At 44.6% G+C, this 22,850-nt stretch overlaps 1 pseudogene; it reads left to right on the top strand.

Annotated features, from left to right (window-relative positions):
• The first annotated feature begins 12,015 nt into the window (after positions 1 to 12,015).
• On the top strand, positions 12,016 to 17,636 carry LOC120047215 (annotated as a pseudogene).
• The last annotated feature ends 5,214 nt before the right edge of the window (positions 17,637 to 22,850 follow it).

The raw sequence follows: 22,850 nt of genomic DNA, 5'->3' as shown, positions 1-22,850 counted from the left end.
TTGAATTAATTCCTTGAGAGGTTTTGAGTTATCTGATTAAATCAAAACTTTTGAAAGTTGTAAAGGATAGACAGAGATACACGCATACAGAGATGATCTGAGTTTTAGTAATACACAATTCTGGGATTATATTTGGATTATAATGAATACAGAGTTCAATAACCATTCCATGCATGAATACTCATAATCCCTCACAACATTATATAGTTCAGAATATGTTATCACATACAGAAGGTAATTTTAAGGTACTTTTACAATTTTATGTCGAAATGCTCTAGCCTACAACCTGCACATGAAAGGAACGTTTTTAAAGGATATTTTGGAGCCATGAGAGTTTATTTGAAAAGAAAAATGCTCTTGCCTCCAAACTTGATATGTACAGGTTTTCCATATTTGTTAAGGAGTTTTTCATTCAGCCACACCCTGACTCCTTGACGACACAGTGTTCACCACTGAGCACGTAACCCTTGTTGCACTGGCAGCCCTCCACACAGACTTTAGAACAGATCTCGGGGACATTGGGAATGGCACAGGTAGCAGGGCAGGCAGTGCCACATAGCTCATAGTGGCTGTGGTATGGGCAAGCCAGGGCTGTTCGAGTTGAGAAAAAACAAACATCACAAATGTAATCCTAAAACATTCTGCAAGTGCACAAGCGATTACATCGTGTCATTATACACATTTAAGAATGTCTGAGTCCCGAAATGTGATGTTTTGTTATAGCTGAGTACTAAGGGCAGTTGGAGGCCTTTCTCCACAGCCGTGAGACTACAGCCCCAACCTGATGACATTCGGCCACGTAATTAGCCAAGGCCTCACACAACACGTCCTGTCGACCCTCATTCAGACACACATCATAGAGGCAGTCTGAGTCAAACTCCTTCACCGGCACTTTCTTATGACACTGGTGAAATGGGCCCCCTCCGTCTGTCATCAAACCACAGTACTGTGGTCCAGTGTAAAGTGCCCGGTCTGTATCTGAGCACGTGGCGCAGTTGCCGTTACAGACGTGCAAGCAGAATGGGTCACCATCGGCAAAGCTCCAGGATGCCACCCACGCCGTGGTATTTACCTAAAGCACACCTGTGGGAGTGGTGAAGTCATCTGCTTTGTTACCATTGTAGATGCCACAGATGAAACGATGTTGTCATAGTAACAGCTGCTGATGGTCACCATGAAGAAGGCGGTCCAATCAAAAGTGATCTTCAGGCCAACATCTGTCTGGATGGTCCCTTGGATACCAGACTCTGTGATTTGGACGTTGCCAGACTCCAAACTCACAGGGAGGTCAGACCTAATGCCATCAATCTGAGACAAGAGAGAGAGAAGAGGATTTAAAGAGGACTTAAAGTGGATGGAGAGCATAGAGGATTCTTACATTCAACTTCATCATGGAAAATCTGTATCAAATATAACTGGAAGCCACCCACCTCCACTGTCCCTCTTTGGCCAGTGAGAATGGGGATCCTGTGACCACTCAGGTCTATGTTGGCTGATTTGAGGAAGGAGCCTTTGGAGTTGACTCGCAGTTCATTCTTGGTCTGGATGCTGAACTGAGGCAGGGAGGGATCTTTGCCCGTCGTATTCACCAGAATGTAGGAGCAGGTACCCATGAAGGAGAAGGGCTGGCCATCGAACGTGCTGTAGTGAGGGTCACCGAACAACCAGCAGGTGGCCTTGGACTGGGCCACATATATCGCCTTATTGTTCATCACCACACAGTTCTCTTTCTCACGGCACTCAGTGTCCTCACAGGGGTCTGACAACATGTGCATTAGAGATCTTAAAATATCTTTGTCACGCCCTGACCTTAGAGAGCCTTTTTATGTCTCTATTTTGGTTTGGTCAGGGTGTGATTTGGGTGGGCATACTATGTTCTTTATTTCAATGTATTGTATTTATTTGTTTCTGGCCGAGTGTGGTTCCCAATCAGAGGCAGCTGTCTATCGTTGTCTCTGATTGGGGATCATACTTAGGCAGCCCTTTGCCCTCCTTCTGTGTGGGATCTTGTTCTTTGTTTGTGTGCAGGTAGTTTGCACATCGAAGCTGTTCGCTCGTTGTATTCTTTATTGTTTTGTCCTTTCTAAGTTTCACTTCGTTATTAAATTATGTGGAACTCAAAGAACGCTGCGCCTTGGTCTCTTCATTCCGACGACAACCGTTACAGAAGATCCCACCACAAAAAAGACCAAGCAGCATTTCTTGGAGGAGTGGACATGGGAGGAGATAATGGAAGGCAAGGGACCCTGGGCACAGGCGGGCGAATATCGCCGTCCTAAGGAGGAGCTGGAAGCAGCTAAGGCGGAACGGCGACGCTATGAGGAGTTGGCTCAACGAGGCATGCACGAGAGGCAGCCCCAGAAATGTTTTGGGGGGGCGCACACGGGGAGATAGGCAGAGTCAGGTTATAGACCTGAGCCAACTCCCCATGCTTGCCGTGGGGAGAGAGTGACCGGGCAGGCACCGTGTTATGCGGTAAAGCGCACGGTGTCTCCAGTGCGCACTCATAGCCCGGTGCGCTATATTCCAGCTCCCCGCATCGGCCGGGCTAGAGAGGGCATCCAGCCAGGACGGATGGTGCCGGCTCAGCGCTCCTGGCCTCCAGTGCGTCTCTTCGGCCCAGGTTATCCTGCGCCAGCTCTACGCACGGTGTCCCCGGTTCGCCAGCACAGCCCAGTGCGGCCTGTTCCAGCTCCCCGCACTTGCCGGGCTACAGGGGGTATCCAGCCAGGACGAGTTGTGCTAGCTTTGCGCTCCAGACCTCCGCTGTGCCTCCACGGTCCAGTGTATCCTGCGCCGGCTCTGCGCAAGGTGTCTCCAATGCGCCTGCACAGCCCAGTGCGTCCTGTGTCAGCGCCTCGAACGTGCCGGGCTGAAGTGGGTATCCAGCCAGGACGGGTTGTGCCTGCTCCACGAACCAGGCCTCCTGTGTGTCTCTACAGTCCAGTGATGATCCATGGCACGAAGCCTCCAGTGATGATCCATGGCACGAAGCCTCCAGTGATGATCCATGGCACGAAGCCTCCAGTGATGATCCATGGCATGAAGCCTCCAGTGAAAATCCATCATACGAAGCCTCCAGTGATGATCCATAGCACGAAGCCTCCAGTGATGATCCATGGCGAAGCCTTCAGTGATCAGTCATGGCACGAAGCCTCCAACGACGGTCCCCAGTCCGGAGCCTCCAGCGACGGTCCCCAGTCCGGAGCCTCCAGCGACGGTCCCCAGTCCGGAGCCTCCAGCGATGGCCTCTAGTCCGGAGCCTCCAGCGACGGTCCCCAGTCCGGAGCCTCCAGCGACGGTCTCCAGTCCGGAGTCTCCAGCGACGGTCTCCAGTCCGGAGCCTCCAGCGACGGCCTCCAGTCCGGAGCCTCCAGCGACGGTCCCCAGTCCGGAACCTCCAGCGACGGTCCCCAGTCCGGAGCCTCCAGCGACGGTCTCCAGTTCGGAGTCTCCAGCGACGGTCTCCAGTCCGGAGCCTCCAGCGACGGTCTCCAGTCCGGAGCCTCCAGCAATGGTCTCCAGTCCGGGGCCCGCGACGAGGGTCCCCAGTCCGGGGTCGGCGACGAGGGTCCCTGCACCAGAGGCGCCACCAAAGTGGGGTGAGCCAGAGGTGGAGCGGGGTCTGCGTCCCGCACCAGAGCCGCCACCGCGGATAGATGCCCACCCAGACCCTCCCCTATAGGTTCAGGTTTTGTGGCCGGAGTCCGCACCTTTGGGGGGGGGGGGGGGGGTACTGTCACGCCCTGACCTTAGAGAGCCTTTTTATGTCTCTATTTTGGTTTGGTCAGGGTGTGATTTGGGTGGGCATTCTATGTTCTTTATTTCTAGATTTTGTATTTCTTTGTTTCTGGCCGAGTGTGGTTCCCAATCAGAGGCAGCTGTCTATCGTTGTCTCTGATTGGGGATCATACATAGGCAGCCCTTTCCCTCCTTCTGTGTGGGATCTTGTTCTTTGTTTGTGTGCAGGTAGTTTGCACATCGAAGCTGTTCGCTCGTTGTATTCTTTATTGTTTTGTCCTTTCTAAGTTTCACTTCGTTATTAAATTATGTGGAACTCAAAGAACGCTGCGCCTTGGACTCTTCCGACGACGACAACCGTTACAATCTTGCTCATAGTAATATCAAAACAAGAACATCAACAAGGTACATAATTCCACATCCAAATTTACGAAACACATAGCTGTTTGTTTTTTATTATTACCTGTACTGTAGCAGTCCATGACTCCATTCTTCATCCCACATGTCTTGAACTCTTTGCACTGTGAGTTCATGCAGGTGAACACTCCTGCTGCACAGCTGCAAGTCTGAGAACAGTTTCCCAGCATCACAGACCGGCCAGACTGAAAACCAGCAAGACATGTAAATGATTGTAAACAATAAATATGAACCAAGCATTGTGATTGATTTATGAATTGCATATTTTACTTGCATTTAGAGTAGAACAGATATAGCCCTATAATTGTGATAATCACTTTAGGATACCATTGAATTTTTGAGATTTGAAATGGCAATTTATTTGTCAATAAACCAGTGATCACCTTGAAATAGTGTCCATCAACCACACAGCCACAGTTCTCCAGTAGGACACACTTGCCACCATCAAACACAAATCCGTTGTCACACTGGCAGCCCTCCTGGCATAGTGGGCATTTTGGAGACTCACTGAGAGAGTCACAGGTAGAAGAACAGGTGTCGGCACACAACTCATAGTGACTGTTAGCTGGACACGTCAGATCTAGAGGACAGATGGAAATGGGAGGAGATGCATGTTATCAAAAAACTTAAATCAGCTTCAGCTTCAATAGTTTTTCAGCAGAGCATTAGGTCAGAAAAATATTGCACATTAAGATAAACCAGGATAAGGTAAATTAACTTTAAACATTAAAATTCACTCACAACAAAACTGGTCAGATCTCCAGCTGCTGACAAGGCCACCGGATGCCTGACAGAAAGTCACATATGTCTGTAAATGGCGGCACAGGGCATACCCACCCTCTCCCTCCTTCATGCACTCCTCAAAGTGCTCTTGTGGTGGCACAACAGCATGGCATTGGGCAAATGGACCATTGTTTGACTTTATGATGCTACAAGCCGGCGGGGATCCACTGGTGGGAGGACACCTTCACCTTCCTGAACCACCAACCATCCTGCTGCAAACTTCTCCACAGACGGCTCCTGCAGCCCACTGGGCACCAGGAAGTCATCCTCCTTCTTGTCATTATAGTTGCCACAGAGACCACCGGTAACACCTTTGTAAATGGATGGGAGCTGTATGATGGCGCCAGCAACTGTGTCGTATGTCACCATCAAGCCAAAGTCTGTTACCACGACAATGTTAATGCCGTTCTGGTAGGCCCTGACCTTTCCATCTCCGAGTGACAGTGGGAGATTTGCTGTAACGTCATCCACCTGTGAAAGGAGAAAAGATTGAAAACATCAGTTTTCTAATCAAGTGTTGCTGTTTAATACTGAAATGAATAGATCAAGACAGAAAACTACCATTATTTCCCATATAACTCTGGGAGACATAGATATCTTGTATTTGTAGGCCTGTATTTCAACCCTCCTGGTGACCATTGCATCATCCATCTTGGTCAACTGCTGCACTGACACAACAAATGGAGCCATCGATCCGTCTTTCTCCACAACCTCCAACATTTTGTACACACAGTCCCCGTGTAGGCTGAAGCAGCTGCCATCGAACGAGTGGAATCTCCTGGCCCCGCTCACATGGCAGGTGCCCGTGCTAATGGGTACACAGGCCTGCACCCCGTCTTGGACCTGGCACTTCTCATTGGGACCGCAGGCAAACTTTACATTACACTCCACGTCTCCATCCTTGTTACACACACAGTGCTCATTGCACTGGCTATTGGGGAAGGACACCTGGCCCATCTGGTAGTACTGGCCTTGGTGAACGCAACCACATTCAGCCAGCAGCACACACTCTCTGTCACTCAGCATGAAGTCGTTGTAACAGACACAGCCCTCAGTGCGCAGGGAGTTCCCACAGCTCTCAGGCTCATCGAGGTCACTGCAGGTCTGGGGGCAGCCTGAGGTACAAACCTCATAGTGGCTGTATGCCTTACAAGAAGACGCTACAACACATTAGGTCAAACATGATAGAATTTAATGTTGGAACCAGGAGCTGTTAGCTAGACAAACCACTTCTGACTTATTGTAATGATCAAAATTGTTACAGTAGTTGTTTTGAAATACACATCTGATGAGGTGTGTCTGTGCACTACTTACAACAGAAGCTGTCCGACCTCCACTGTTCCACCTTGGCAGGGGCATCCTGGCAGACAGTGGTGTAGGTGCTGAGGGCGTTACAGAGGGCAGAGGCATGGCCACGGTACAGACACATATCAAACACACAGGCCTCATAGTACTCTCTGGGGTCCACCTTGGCGTGGCAGTGCTTGAACGGACCGTTTTTGTCTGTGATCCTGCCGCAATATTTCCCTGTTTGGTAATCAAGCATCAGGCTGTGGTTACAGGTGGGGCACTTCTTGCCGTCGCAGTCGCTGGAGCAGCCAGGGTCGTTCCCCACTTTCCAGCTGTCCCCGAATACTGTCGGGGTGTTAGCAGGGCTCTTGTCTGGTTTGAGGAGATTGTCGTTCCGTTGGCCATTCCAGTTTCCGCAGAGCCCTCCGATGAGGTCTGAGTAGGAGCTGGGGAGGGTTAGGGAGACGTGGCTGTTCCAATTGAACTTCAGTGTCAGGCCAAATTTGGTCTTCACCACCCCGAAATACCCACTGCGGAAGATGGACAGTTGGCCATCTTCTACATCAAACGGCAAGTTCACATACTGGTTGTTGACCTGGGAAGAGAGAAAGAAACTTGAATGAAACATGAAGGATACATTAAGTAGTATAATCATAAAAGCTCATTGACCAAGTAAACCTAGAATGCAATTATGTCATTCATTTGGAATGGATAACATTTTAAGGTAGCTTACCAATACTTTGCCAGGGTTGTCCCTACTCAAAGTGATGATGTTTTTGAAGACAGTGATGGTGACTGTCTTTGTGTAAGACACTGCCGTGTTCCTCCTCCTATTCTGATTCTTTACAAGCACCTCAACAGGTGCCAGAGATCTGTCGTCTTTGCTGACCAATTTGGAGAGAACGTAAGTACACGTTTCCTGGAAGTCGAGCCTCTTGCCATCAAACGTGCGGTAGTGGGGGTCGCCTGAATCTTGGCAGGTGAATCTTGCCAGGAACAACCTTGGCTGTTCCTGGATTGCATTCACACTGCTTTGTGCATTTGTCATCTTCCCAGAACTTAATTCCTGACGGGTAGTATCGTCCTTCATAAGAGCAGCCACAGCTCTCCTTGGAGATGCATTTGTCTCCACTGAGGACAAAGCCCTTGTTGCATTGACAGGTCTCCACACAGGGTTCCTTGCACTTTGCTTCGGCATCTAGATCTGAACAAGAGGCAGGGCAAGCTGTGCCACACGCCTCGTAGTAGTTGTTTGACGGACACTCCAGTGCTGCAAATGTGAAATGAGAAAATATATTTAAATAATACCGTAAAGTGCAATCTAAAAATCTTGATGAAATGTCTGGAAAGAAAAAAACTCATAGCATCCAATTATTGTCCTCCACTCAGGGCTAATTTTGACCCCCTCGTGCCAAGCAGGCATCATTGTGGCTTTTCATGTTCTCAGTGAGGAACTGGTAGATGCCTTTATTGATGCAGACGTCATACACACAGTTGTCCATGAACATGCCTGGGTCCAGGACCTTGTGGCAGCTTGCGAATGGGCCATCTTTTTGGCCAAGAGACCACATAGCTTTTCTCCCTTGTTTTTCTGTTGGAGAGCCGGAGTGCAGCTAGGACATTCCCCTTGGCAGTCATCATGACAGATCAAGTCGACGTCTTCAGTTCTCCAGGTCTGGGCAAACTTCACCACTGTGGGTTCCTTGTTACCTTTGGGATTGGTGAACTCGTCGTTGTGATCCCCGTTGTAGTCCCCACAGAGCCCACACATAACCTTCAGGCCAAAGTTTGTCTTCAGAACAGCATATCTGCCACTATACACCACCGATAGGTTTCCCCTGGCTAGGGTCACTGGCAGGTAGACATTCTCACCATTCACCCACTCATTTCACCTCCTGGATTGGCCAAATTTACCATGGAACCGACCCCAATCCTGATCATTTCCCTCTGGTCTCTTGTTACTTATCTCAACCTTTCCATTTATGCGTGCTGATCACAACAGTCAGCCCATAGACCATGACAGAGAAATACCTTACCAAAGACACCCTCTTTTTCCCTACAGTATGGGGTTGTTCTTGGTCAGGACAGTGAACAGGATAAGGCCAGGTTCAGATTTAACAACCGTGGCCATGACGTAAGAGCAGGTGCCCTGGAAGTCACGACCCTGCAGATTGCTTTGTAGATGTGGACACAAACCCCCTTTGTACATTCTTCCTTTTCTCTGCATTTGACCTTCTCACAGGGGTCTACTGGTGGAGTGGGTGGGGCAGTGCCTGAGGGAGTACAGAAGCAACGTTCAAGACTAATTCTAGTTTTCATGCAGTGCTTTTGTTGTGTTGTGTTGTGTTGCGTTTTGTTTTATTGTGTTGCGTTGCATTGTGTTGTTTAATAGTTGTCCTATTTAATGAGGGAGGTGTTGAGGGGCAGTTAATAGGCCAGTTAAGTGGATGTGTCACTTAAACAGCGTACCTTTGGAACATACTCCTGTTGTAGCGTAGCCGTCTCTTGGCATGCCACCATAAACGTAAACAGCCATGAGGGAGTCGCCTTTGATGGAGATATGCTGTTGCTGCTCTCCCAATGGAATATTTACCCACATGTACTTAGGGTCTGAGTTGAATGATGTCCATTGGAGAGATTTCACACATGTATTTTTCTCACAGACTTTAACGGTGTTGATCCCTTCCCCCTCGGAGACAATGACCAATGTGCTCTCGAATTTGCTCTGCGTGTCCACCGACCACTCGTTGGCCAGATTAGACATTGGGAGGATGTTGGTGAGGAACGGATCGTAGGGCTTGCTGTTGCTGAAGTACATCACCATGACTTTCTTATCACTTCTGATGATCAGCGGTGATCAGCGGATATTTGGGTTGGACAGAAACCACATATGCCTGCTCTTTAGCAATGGATATATTTCCCTCAAAGATCTTCACTAGAGTGTTGTCCTCTGAGGCCACAATGTTTACAAAGTCTGTTGAATGGGTCATGTGCATGGAAGGAACCATGTAATTAGTGGGGAGGCTCTGTACTAGTAGCAGATGTTCATAGACGTGATTGCGTGTCCCCCCAGGACCGCCACAGGGAGCTTGGTTTTGACCCTGGTCCCAGTGAAAGTGGTGTAGCTTTGGTAGAGGTAGACCTGGTATGGTTCCATGGTAACAATCACCGCCTGTCTTTGCTTCCAGGAATCCACACCACTGAGATTTATGTTGGAGACAGGGATGATCGTGATCTTGTTGGGCTCTTTTCCATTGACGATAGACATAAGCTTGTGCATGTTGCTTGGACCCTCATCGGGGGTGAAGACCACATAGTCAGTACCCAGCTGGTCAGTTGGAAAGACCACACTGCTGTCTCCGGTCGAGAACTTGTAGTTGAAGGCCACCACCGAGATGTCAGAGTTGGAGGTGACCTGCACTGTTTTGGTGGAAGCTCCTGGACCCCCAATTTCAGCAGTACCAGGTATGGCGATCCATTTGGTGTTCTGTTTCTCTATTTTCACTGAGGTGGAGAAGCCGATTGCATTGACCTGAATTTGAACAACGGCTGGATAATCCTGTAGGGTTATGGCCAGTTGAAGACTCTGATCATCATGGTAGCTCAGCAAATAGTTAGGCGTAAAGGCAGTAATGAACTCCCGCCCCACTGGGCATGATCCACTGACCACTAAAACATAAAGGAAGAAAGACAATTTTACAGATGAGCACCTGCATTCTTTTTGCAACCATTTGACTAATGTAATATCAGTATAATAATGAATCTTATACTATAGCTTAATACAATACAATTGTCTTGCTCTGACTGCTCTTGCTCTTGCTCTGACTGCTCTTGTTGAATTCACTGACTGTCAAGTGTCAATTTAGTAAGTCACTAAATAATTAGTTTTTGCTTGAATCACATGACCATATACAAATGTTTGTGTACATAACAATACACATGTTGTCGCTTCCCCCTGCATAGCTTTATAACCAGTAGTACATGTCTATAATATAGTGTGCCCTGCAGAACAAACAACATTAATGTAGTATCTAATTAGAGGAGGCTAGAAAGATTTCATTTGCCAAGCTACTGTATTTATGTTTCACCATAATGTTAGATAATAATAAATGATCAACTTGTTCAATTCTGGTAGTGATTACATGACATGGAATATTGAAAGGTAAACTGTGATTCTTACCTATGAATAGGGTGACAGCCACACAAAGCACGAAAGTTGGCCCCATGGCTGGAAACCAAAATGCACAGTTAACAAATGATATGGAAAACATGAAACATGGATGTAAAAACAAAATCAGTTTGTTTTAGATTAGATTAGATTATACAGTAGCTATAATTCATTTGAAAGGCATTTACTTTAATTTATTAATATCCATCAATAAATTACATCCACCAAAAAAGTGTAATTACTATGCATTAATAAATTGTACATGTATCTATAAAGATAGAAAATAGTTTATTTCAATTCACTTTCAGCTCTTTAATAATTTGGTCGTCACTATGTTTTCTAATGCAAAAAACTGATTTGATGTCCATACTTTACCTGTTGGTGGGACCATGAAGGATATAACAGACAGGGAGGGATGAGAGGGTGTCTTATATTGTAAAGAGCATGGTTAAAAAATAACACATCCTTGCCAAAATATTTCATTACAGTACTTATTAAGTCAACATAGCGTATATATGACTGTAATGCATATATTGACAACTTTTTGTCTGAAGTTTCCATCTAACCAAAACATTTACATAGGCTTTGTCATGTCTACTCCTATTCCTCCCCTCTGGCGTTCGAAGTCGCCAGTATACTAACCACTGGTCCTGGGATCCTTCATTACACACACCTGGCGCCATCATTATGTGCACCTGAAGATCATTAGGATACTCACCTGGACTCCATTACCTTCCCGATTACCTCCCCTGTATCTGTCACTCCCTCAGGTTCCTTCCTCGGTTGGTATTGTTCCTGTGTTCATGCCTTATCGCCACTGTTATGCTGTCTCATTTCATGTTTGTTATTTTATTAAATGTTTCACCTGCACCTGCTTCTCGACTGACAGCGTCTCCATTACAGGCTTTTTCCTTATAAACAATATTATTAAAAGAAATTAGAAATAAACATCTGTTTCATACAATTTTACCTCAAACTACCTCAATATATATAAAATAAAAACATTTTAATTGATATATTTAACCAGGTTTGTCACAATTAGATTTTGTAAGAGAGACCTGGTAAATAATATTGCCAAACATAACGGTAATATAGCAGCATAATGTAACTAGTGTGAGTAGTTGTCACATAGTACTATCAACTATTATACCTCTTATAAGGCATGTAAACCATGTAATTATTATATAGTTTTTAGCATCACTGTGTAGTGATGTAAATAATAATTTGTTCTTAATTGACTTGGCCGGTTAAATAAAGGTAAAATAAAATACAAATTGGGACCATGTAAAATAACAATGTACTTTCAAATTATTCAAAATATCATGTGCTTTTAATTTATTGTTTTATGGCATTATTTAAACATGGACTAGAAGAAGTGCTCATCACTTACACATTAATGTTTTAAGTGTATGTCAACAGAACATGGCTTAAGTGTATGTCAATAGGAGACGGCGAGGAGAGCTTACACAAACAAAGCCAACCATGGATACCATTACAGAAACATTGATCTTGAAAAAGGATATGAGAGCCACATCCCAGTTAACAAAGAAAACAATCTTTATTTACTGTCAGCTCAATCGACAATAGGGTGACAGAGGTCTGAACAAGAATTGACTATGGACCCTTATGAGGATTTTGGGGGTGTGACGAGAGGAGTGAGGTGAGGATTTATTTATCTTAAATACACTTTGTCATGGGCATGTTTGTATAGTTTAGGGGGGAGGTGAGTATGTGAAATGCATTACAGAGCTGCCAACATACTTATAACCAATGTGACACTGCAGCTTACAAACAAAACACTCCTCCTGCTTAGTTTCTTTGACACTTTAACATGATGAGCACAGGCGGGCCTCATCCCCGTCATCAATATAAGTAAAGGGCAAATGATTAATATGCATGTATGGTTTCACAGTCTAGCTCTGAGGGTGACGTGTCAGAGGGCACCTTTTTGAACTGCTATCACTAGGGTTGTATGTCATTCTTTATCTAAGTGACTGTCACGCCCTGACCTTAGATATCCTTTTTATGTCTCTATTTTGGTTTGGTCAGGGCGTGAGTTGGGGTGGGCATTCTATGTTTTGTTCTATGTTGTCCTTTTCTATGTGTTTGGCCTGGTATGGTTCCCAATCAGAGGCAGCTGTCAATCGTTGTCTCTGATTGAGAACCATACTTAGGTAGCCTGTTCCCACATGTGTTTGTGGGTAGTTGTTTACTGTTTGTGTGTCTTCACCTTACAGAACTGTTTCGTTTCATTCACTCTCTTTGTTGTTTTTTTGTTATTGCAGTGTTCAGTTTATTTATTAAAATTAACATGGACAAAAAAAAAAAATCAAAAAAAAAAATCAAAAAATGATTAAAAATAAAATAAAAAAAAATATTTTTTTTTTAACATGGACACTAACCACGCTGCGTTTTGGTCCGATCCTTCCTATTCCTCATCAGACGAAGAGGAGGAGCGTTACAGAACTACCCACCAAAAAAGGACCAAGCAGTGTGGAATGGACTCCTGGACATGGGAGGAAATCTTGGACGGCAAGGGACCCTGGGCACAGCCGGGAGAGTATCGCCGTCCGAAAGAGGAGCTGGAGGCAGCTAGAGCGGAGCGGCGACACTACGAGGAGTTGGCTCGAGGTAACGTGCACGAGAGGCAGCCCCAGATTTTTTTGGGGGGGGCACACGGGGGGATTGGCGGAGTCAGGTAGGAGACCTGAGCCAACTCCCCGTGCTTACCGGGTGGAGCGTCGTACTGGTCAGGCACCGTGTTATGCGGTGGAGCGCACGGTGTCTCCAGTACATGTTCATAGCCCGGTGCGCTACATCGCAGCTCCTCGCATCGGCCGGGCTAGAGTGGGCATCGAGCCAGGACGGGTTGTGCAGGCTCGTTGCTCGAGAACTCCAGTGCGCCTCCACGGCCCAGTGCATCCGGTGCCTCGGCCAAGGACAAGGCCTCCTGCATGTCTCCCCATCCTGGTGAGTCCTGTGCCTGTGCTAAGCCCTAACCTTCCTGTCCGGAGCAGCCAGAGTCTCCCTCCTGTCCGGAGCAGCCAGAGTCTCCCTCCTGTCCGGAGCAGCCAGAGTCTCCCTCCTGTCCGGAGCAGCCAGAGTCTCCCTCCTGTTCGAGGCCGCTGCAAGGGTCCCCAGTCCGGGGTCGGCAGCGAGGATCGCCACTCCAGAGGCGCCACCTAAGTGGGTCAAGACTAAGGTGGAGTGGGGTCCACGTCCCGCACCAGAGCCGCCACCTCGGATAGATGCCCACCCAGACCCTCCCCTATAGGTTTAGGTTTTTGCGTCCGGAGTCCGCACCTTTGGGGGGGGTACTGTCACGCCCTGACCTTAGAGATCCTTTTTATGTCTCTATTTTGGTTTGGTCAGGGCGTGAGTTGGGGTGGGCATTCTATGTTTTGTTCTATGTTGTCCTTTTCTATGTGTTTGGCCTGGTATTGGCCTGGTGCTACTTTTGATTTGTGCACAGTGTGCTTATTACACAAGATATACTATACAAAATCTAATTAAAACATTGTCTATCTACAAAAGGGAGGAGATGGGGGTCAAATTTGTACTCAACTTTGAGGTGTAGTTCAGACTCCTCATATGAGAGCTTTATGTATGGTGTGGTGTTGTAAGGAGAAGAAAATCACATTTTCACACCTGACTTGCACGCATACTGTTACTAAAAACCCCATTATGTACTGTGGGGCCCAATTCTGCTGGTTTCCATGGTGACTTGGTGTCTGTATAGTAGTGGACTTGTCCTTGAATGATGAATACTCTTGTTGTGTCCAGATTCCCACACATATTGCCTTTCCAATCTGAAGAATTGGTGCTCCACATCTACCACCGGAATGCCACTTCTAACGACTTAAGTATTACTTTATAAAGTACTTTTACTTAAGTAGTTTACACCAATGCAGTTTAGTCGCCCAGGCATTGCAGCTGGAAATTTTCTCAAAAACATGTGAGCGGCTCAGTGTCGAATGAAAAAAAAAATGTAATGTGTGTTTTTATTACTATTGTAGGCCTTACTTTAGACGAGATCTTGGTGGTGTGTAACCTAGTAGCAGTAGCAGACTTTCCACTTTTCCATGGATTTTCTAGGTCAGCAGCACTGATGGCGCAACACAATAGTTTCTTGTTTCAGAACCTATACAGATTAGCTGACCTTGAGCACAAACAGATCTTGAACTATGGCTAGCAAGTCCCTAAGAGTGAAAAATCGAAAAACATGCAGTTGTGTGACATCACTGACATCTAGAGAATTTGACACAATATTGAATGACACAATAATGAGAAAACATTGTCTAATTTTATTTTGTAAAATAGCATAAGCTAAAAAAAAAAAAAAACAGATAACTGATTAAGGTAATGTTTCCCAGGTACCACATGGATGCAAGAGATTGTCCCTTTAGTCCTAAATGAAGGAGACCTTACTCCAGTGCAAACTATTCCCAACTGGGACCGGGTTCCCTGGCTGGAGGAGACAAGAGCAGCCCTAGTTCTGGACCATCTGCCCTCACCACGGGCAATGGTCTCTCATATGCCCTACCATCTCATGCTCCCCTCCTTCTTCCCCTCCAAAGCCAAGGTAGGGACCTGATCCAGTAACTAAGAAAAAGCTACTACTAGACAGTAACAACTGAAGAGACTCTTGCAACACGTTTAATTTCTTATGGCTGGGGGCAGTATTGAGTAGCTTGGATGAATAAGGTGCCCAGAGTAAACTGCCTGCTACTCAGGCCCAGAAGATAAGATATGCATATTATTAATATATTTGGATAGAAAACACTCTGAAGTTTCTAAAACTGTTTGAATGATGTCTGTGAGTATAACAGAACTCATATGGCAGGCAAAAACCAGAGAAAAAATCCAACCATGAAGTGGGAAATCTGAGGTTTGTAGGTTTGCCTATCCAATATACAGTGTCTATGGGGTCATATTACACTTCCTACGGCTTCCACTAGATGTCAACATTCTTTAGAACCTTGTTTCAGGCTTCTACTGTGAAGGATGAGGGAATGAGAGCTGTTTCAACCAGGTGTCTGGCAGAGTGCCATGAGCTCACTCAGGCGCGCCCCGGTGAGAGGTAGCTGCGTTCCTTTTCGTTTCTAAAGACAAAGGAATTCTCCGGTTGAAACATTATTGAAGATTTATGTTAAAAACATCTTAAAGATTGATTTTATACATCGTTTGACATGTTTCTACGAACTGTAATGGAATTTTTTGACTTTTCGTCTGGCCTGAGCGTCATGAATTTGGATTTTTGAACTAAACGCGCGAACAAAAAGGAGGTATTTGGACATAAATGATGGACTTTATCAAACAAACCAAACATTTATTGTGGAACTGGGATTCCTGGGAGTGCATTCTGATGAAGATCATCAAAGGTAAGTGAATATTTATAATGCTATTTCTGACTTCTGTTGACTCCACAACATGGCGGGTACCTGTATGGCTTGTTTTTGTGTCTGAGTGCCGTACTCAGATTATTGCATGGTGTGCTTTTTCCGTAAAGTTTTTTAAAAATCTGACACAGCGGTTGCAAGTTTATCTAAAGTTCCATGTAAAACACTTGTATCTTTTATCAATGTTTATTATGAATATTTCTGTAAATTGATGTGGCTCTCTGCAAAATCACCGGATGTTTTGGAGGCAAAACATTACTGAACATAACGCGCCAATGTAAACTAAGATTTTTGTATATAAATATGAACTTTATCGAACAAAACATACATGTATTGTGTAACATGAAGTTCTATGAGTGTCATCTGATGAAGATCATCAAAGGTTAGTGATTAATTTTATCTCTATTTCTGCTTTTTGTGACTCCTCTCTTTGGCTGGAAAAATGGCTGTGTTTTTCTGTGACTAGGTACTGACCTAACATAATCAGATGGTGTGCTTTCGTCGTAAAGCCTTTTTGAAATCGGACACTGTGGTGGGATTAACAACAAGTCTATCTTTAAAATGGTGTAAAATACTTGTATGTTTGAGGAATTTTAATTATGAGATTTCTGTTGTTTGAATTTGGCGCCCTGCACTTTCACTGGCTGTTGTCAAGTCGATCCCGTTAACGGGATCTCAGCCGATCTCAGCCGTAAGAAGTTAATGGACTGACTTCAGCATTGCAAATTAATGAAACAATTGGAAAAATGTGCCTACATGCAATGTAATTATCTTATAATTTAGCTATCACACTGAGCTCATGTAAGTTTGTCTATGGAACTCATGTTTAAGACTAAGGCTTTCATTTAGGTCATCTATGTTACCCGGAACCCAAAAGATGTTATGGTGTCATCATTTCACTTCCACAAGATGGCCAGTTTCCTGGATGACCCTGGGACTTTTGATGAGTTTCTAAACAAGTTTCTCTCTGGGGAAGGTGAAAAAGGCTAGGATATATAAATAAACGTGAGGGACCTTTTGATGCCATAAGTCCCTACTAAAAGAAGAGGGTAACTGGGTTTGATTGCAATTAACATTTGTTTATCTACACAGTGTTGTTTGGGAAGTGGACAGACCATGTGAAAAGCTGGCGAAATTCAGATCTGGGAGATAGAATCCTATACATTACCTATGAAGAAATGGTCAAGGTAAAACACCAATCAATGCAAACCGCCTCAGCCCAGTGCTGTGTGACCAGACTAACGGATAGTGAACTAGGCTAACCCCAAGCCAAACTGCTAACATGTCTGTTTCTCTCCTGAAGGACCTGAGGGGAGTGCTGGAACACCTCTCATGGTTCCTTGGTCGGGACCTAAGTTAAGAAACTCTGGACCATGTAGCCAACCATTGCTGTTTCAGCAACATGAAGTTAAACGCGATGTCAAACTACTCCCTGGTGCCACAGGAGATCATGGATAGCAGCAAGTCCACCTTCCTTAGAAAAGGTAGTGGAAACTGGCAAGATAGGGGTTAATCACTCCCTACAGCGGCATAGGAAGCCAAAATGCTGCTAGTAGTGTAATGTTCTTTCATCATGCAGTGATACACTACTGCAACCATTCTTTGCTTCCATGTACTGTATTTCACTGCACAATTAAAGCACATTCTCCTCATCATGCAGTGATACGCTACTGCAACCGCTCTTTTCTTCCATGTATTTCACTGCACAATTAAAGCACATTCTCCTTGTTCTTTCAGGGGTTGCTGGAGACTGAAAAAATCATTTCAGTAAATTCACAGCGGTCCTAAAAGAAGAAATGAATGGAACAAACATTAAATTCCCTTGGGATGAGGAGTGAACAGGTGAAAATGTACCGACAACGTTTTCTTGACATTGCAGGCAGTTAGACAGTGAAGAATTGAAAACAAATGGACTCTAAACCCATCTGTGCATCCACAGCATAAGTTTGAATGTCACTGGCCGTGCCCTGAAACCTCAGCAGTACACTGACAATACAATAAAAAGCACTTAAGCTGGATTTCCCAATAGCATCGTAGCACTAAAATCATCTTAATTCCATTGGAACTAAATTCCCGAAAACCCAGCCCAGGTCAAGCTGATCTAAAAAGTCACCACCAAATACAAGTACATCGTCTCGGGTACTGGTACACTGTGTATATAGCCAAGTCTTCGTTACTCTCTAATCTTACTACATTTGCACACACTATATATAGATTTTTCTATTGTGTTTTTGACTGTACGTTTGTTTATCCCATATGTAACTGTTGCTTTTGTCTTACTGCTTTGCTTTATCTTGGTCAGGTCGCAGTTGTAAATGAGAACTTGTTCTCAACTGGCCTACCTGGTTAAATAAAGGTGAGAGAAAAAAACTCATTGTGTATTTAGTCCTCGTTATTATTTTTCAATTATTTGTATACATTTTTTACTTTCTGCATTGTTGGGAAGGGACTATAAGTAAGCATTTCAGTGTTAGTCTACACCTGTTGTTTATGAAGCATGACGAATAAAATTTGATTTGAAATGGTCCTAAAGTCCTACTGCCACAGGAATGACTTGTGGTTAACTGGATATTTTGTAACTTTGTTAGTATTTTGATTGAACTCGGTGCTTGTTGGTTAGGTCAAAGACCGGCTTTCAAATCAAAGTTTATTGGTCGCGTATACATATCTGCAGATGTTATCGCAGGTGCAGCGAAATGCTTGTTTCTAGCTCCAACAGTGCAGTAATATCTAGCAATACAATAACAATACACACATAATCCAAAAAGTAAAAAAACAATAATTTAATTTCTGAACTATTCTTGTGTAGTACTTATTTCAAATTTCTTTTCATATAAACAACTGGTAGTTGAATACATTTAAATGAGCCATAATCTGGTAATAGACTTATCATGAATAGTAAAATACTGTAAATTATATTGCACATTGTATACATCTGACAGTCACATGGTACTGTGTCTTGTTTTTTTCTTACTGCTGAGGATTTGGATAAAGGGTTGTGCTCACATAGTGCTGTATAGTCAGAGGGACATAAAGCGTTTGTTGACTTGCAGGCATAGTCTTCAGATGACAGCAGTCCTAATGTAACCATAAGAAGTTTGTTGTACAAAAACTTGAGGGTTCTCACTGCAACAATTTAATTAACATTTTCATAACAAGGTGCGGGAGACAACACTTTGGGGGTCAGCATTCACTTTCCGGCTGTGTCAGTTAGGAATCTCCTTATTGACTTCACGAACCATTTGGCATTGAACACATGGTCCGCAGAAAGCAGTCATACACCAGTCATCGCAAATGGTTCCCTGTAGAAATCAACATATTATTAGGGTGGCTAAGGTGATATCAACTTCTCACATTCCTATGTCGTAGGTCTATAATGATCAGTCCCTAAGCCCTGACTAGCGCTGGCCCTGACAGGGTGAGGATGAGACAGGTAACACAAAGGGCTGATATACTGGACACAGATTACACATAGTCCTGGACTAAAAAGCATGGCCAATGGAGAATTCCCATTGAAATAGCATTTTTTTGTCCAGGATTTAGCTTAACGTTAGTCCAGGACACACGTCCCAAAGTACTTTGTGATATAACTGAGTTGATGCTGTACAAAGATAATGCTGAATAGTGTGCATGGAGAAAGAGGTAATGGAAATGTTTAACAATACATGAAGATGCATATCTATACAGCTGTACAATCAGCAACATGCCATATGCATACCTCTATGTTATACCGCTCCCGAATGCTGGTTCGCAACATAAAATGTGTCCATGGAACATGAGTAGGAAACACTCTCCGTATTTCTCTGCCATCTTAACGGCCTGAATGCATGGACAGAAAAATCCACAGAGACCTGTTGGTATGAATGAACAGGCAAGTAAATGATGACTGAAACCGACCCAATTACACTCCTCTGTAAATGTACCGTATGTGGACAGTGAAGCTAAAACGTATAACTTGGTTCTATACTCCAGCATTTTGGCTTAGACAACAAATGTTTCATATGAGGCGACAGTACATAATGTCACATTTTATTTTAAGGTGTTTCCATACATATCCATTTGGAAATTAATGCACTTTATGTATCTAGTCCCCCCATTTGACAGTGTCAAGTATTTTAGCATATTCACTCAGGCCCAGATTCTGACCAAAGATAAGAAAGCATAAATGGAATGTCATTCTCTTTTTATGCACTTTTATATTTATGCACTTTTCTCTGCATATTCAGACCTTGAATTTAAGTATGAGAATAAAATGCTATTCACCCACTATTCATTTGAGGTGGAGCTTGAATATATGAAGGTGTGGCAGAGGTGTGTCTACAGATACGCCATATTCTGACCTTGACTTTATTCTCTAACAATTCCACCACCTTTACGTGCGAAGGAACCATGAATAAGGTCTAGCGAACCTACCTGTTCCATGTCTGAGGTCTACGGACAATTCCTTAGACCTCATGGCTTGGTTTTTGCTCTGACATGCACTATCAACTGTGGGACCTTATATAGACAGGTGTGTGCCTTTCCAAATCATGTCCAATCAATTGAATTTACCCCAGGTGGACTCCAATGAAGTTGTAGAAACATCTCAAGGATGATCAATGGAAACAGGATGCACCTGAGCTCAATTTCGAGTCTCATAGCAAAGGGTCAGAATGCTTATGTAAATAGTGTATTTTAATTTTTAATACATTTGCAAACATTTCTAAAAACATGTTTTCGCTTTGTCATTATGGAGTATTGTGTGTACAGTCATGGCCAAAAGTTTTGAGAATGACACAAATATTAATTTTCACAAAGTCTGCTGCCTCAGTTTGTTTGATGGCAATTTGCATATACGCCAGAATGTTATGAAGGGTGATCAGATGAATTACAATTAATTGCAAAGTCCCTCTTTGCCATGCAAATGAACTGAATCCCCAAAAAACACTTCCAATGCATATCAGCCCTGCCACAAAAGGACCAGCTGACATCATGTCAGTGATTCTCTCGTTAACACAGGTGTGAGTGTTGACGAGGACAAGGCTGGAGATCACTCTGTCATGCTAACAGACTGGAAGCTTCAAAAGGAGGTTGGTGCTTGGAATCATTGTTCTTCCACTGTCAACCATGGTTACCTGCAAGGAAACACGTGCCGTCATCATTGCTTTGCACAAAAAGGGCTTCACAGGCAAGGATAATGCTGCCAGTAAGATTGCACCTAAATCAACCATTTATCGGATCATCAAGAACTTCAAGGAGAGCGGTTCAATTGTTGTGAAGAAGGCTTCAGGGTGCCCAATAAAGTCCAGCAAGCGCCAGGACCGTCTCCTAAAGTTGATTCAGCTGCGGGATCGGGGCACCACCAGTACAGAACTTGCTCAGGAATGGCAGCAGGCAGGTGTGAGTGCATCTGCACGCACAGTGAGGCGAAGACTTTTGGAGGATGGCCTGGTGTCAAGAAGGGCAGCAAAGAAGCCACTTCTCTCCAGGAAACACATCAGGGACAGACGGATATTCTGCAAAAGGTACAGGGATTGGACTGCTGAGGACTGGGGTAAAGTCATTTTCTCTGATGAATCCCCTTTCCAATTGTTTGGGGCATCCGGAAAAAAGCTTGTCCGAAGAAGACAAGGTGAGCGTTACCATCAGTCCTGTGTCATGCCAACAGTAAAGCATCCTGAGACCATTCATGTGTGGGGTTGCTTCTCAGCCAAGGGAGTTGGCTCACTCACAATTTTGCCTAAGAACACAGCCATGAATAAAGAATGGTACCAACACATCCTCCGAGAGCAACTTCTCCCAACCATCCAGGAACAGTTTGGTGACGAACAATGCCTTTTCCAGCATGATGGAGCACCTTGCCATAAGGCAAAAGTGATAACTAAGTGGCTCGGTGAACAAAACATCGATATTTTGGGTCCATGGCCAGGAAACTCCTCAGACCTTAATCCCACTTGTGGTCAATCCTCAAGAGGCGGGTGAACAAACAAAAACCCACAAATTCTGACAAACTCCAAGCATTGATTATGCAAGAATGGGCTGCCATCAATCAGGATGTGGCACAGAAGTTAATTGACAGCATGCCAGGGCGGATTGCAGAGGTCTTGAAAAAGAAGGGTCAACACTGCAAATATTGACTCTTTGCATCAACTTCATGTAATTGTCAATACAAGCCTTTGACACTTATGGAATGCTTGAAATTATACTTCAGTATTCCATAGTAACATCTGACAAAAATATCTAAAGACACTGAAGCAGCAAACTTTGTGGAAATTAATATTTGTGTCATTCTCAAAACTTTTGGCCACGACTGTAGATTGTTGAGAAAAAAAAAAAGATTTAATCAATTTTAGGGCTGTAACGTCACAAAATGTGGAAAAAGTCAAGGGGTCTGAATACTTTCTGAAGGCAATGTAAATAAGGTCCCGCACTTGACAGTGCATGTCACAGCAAAAAACCAAGCCATGAGGTCGAAGGAATTGTCCGTAGAGCTCCGAGACAGGATTGTGTCGAGGCACAGATCTGGGGAAGGGTACCAAAACATTTCTGCAGCATTGAAGGTCCAAAGAACACAGTGGCCTCCATCATTCTTAAATGGAAGAAGTTTGGAACCACCAAGAATCTTGCTAGAGATGGCCGCCCGGCCAAACTGAGCAATGGGGGGAGAAGGGCCTTGCTCAGGAAGGTGACCAAGAACCTGATGGTCACTCTGACAGAGCTCCAGAGTTCCTCTGTGGAGATGCGAGAACCTTCCAGAAGGACAACAATCTCTGCAGCAATCCACCAATCAGGCCTTTATGGTAGAGTGGCCAGACAGAAGCCACTCCTCAGTAAAAGGCACATGACAGCCCGCTTGGAGTTTGCCAAAAGGCACCTAAAGGACTCTCAGACCATGAAAAACAAAATTCTCTGATCTGATGAAACCAAGATTGAACTCTTTAGCCTGAATGCCAAGCGTCACGTCTGGAGGAAACCTGGCACCACCTCTACGGTGAAACATGGTGGTGGCAGAATCATGCTGTGGGGATGTTTTTCAGAGGCAGGGACTGGGAGACTAGTCAGGATTGAGGGAA

Source organism: Salvelinus namaycush, chromosome 5 (assembly GCF_016432855.1).
Source record: "Salvelinus namaycush isolate Seneca chromosome 5, SaNama_1.0, whole genome shotgun sequence".
NCBI lineage: Eukaryota > Metazoa > Chordata > Actinopteri > Salmoniformes > Salmonidae > Salvelinus > Salvelinus namaycush.
This window is presented reverse-complemented; position numbering and strand designations above follow the sequence as displayed.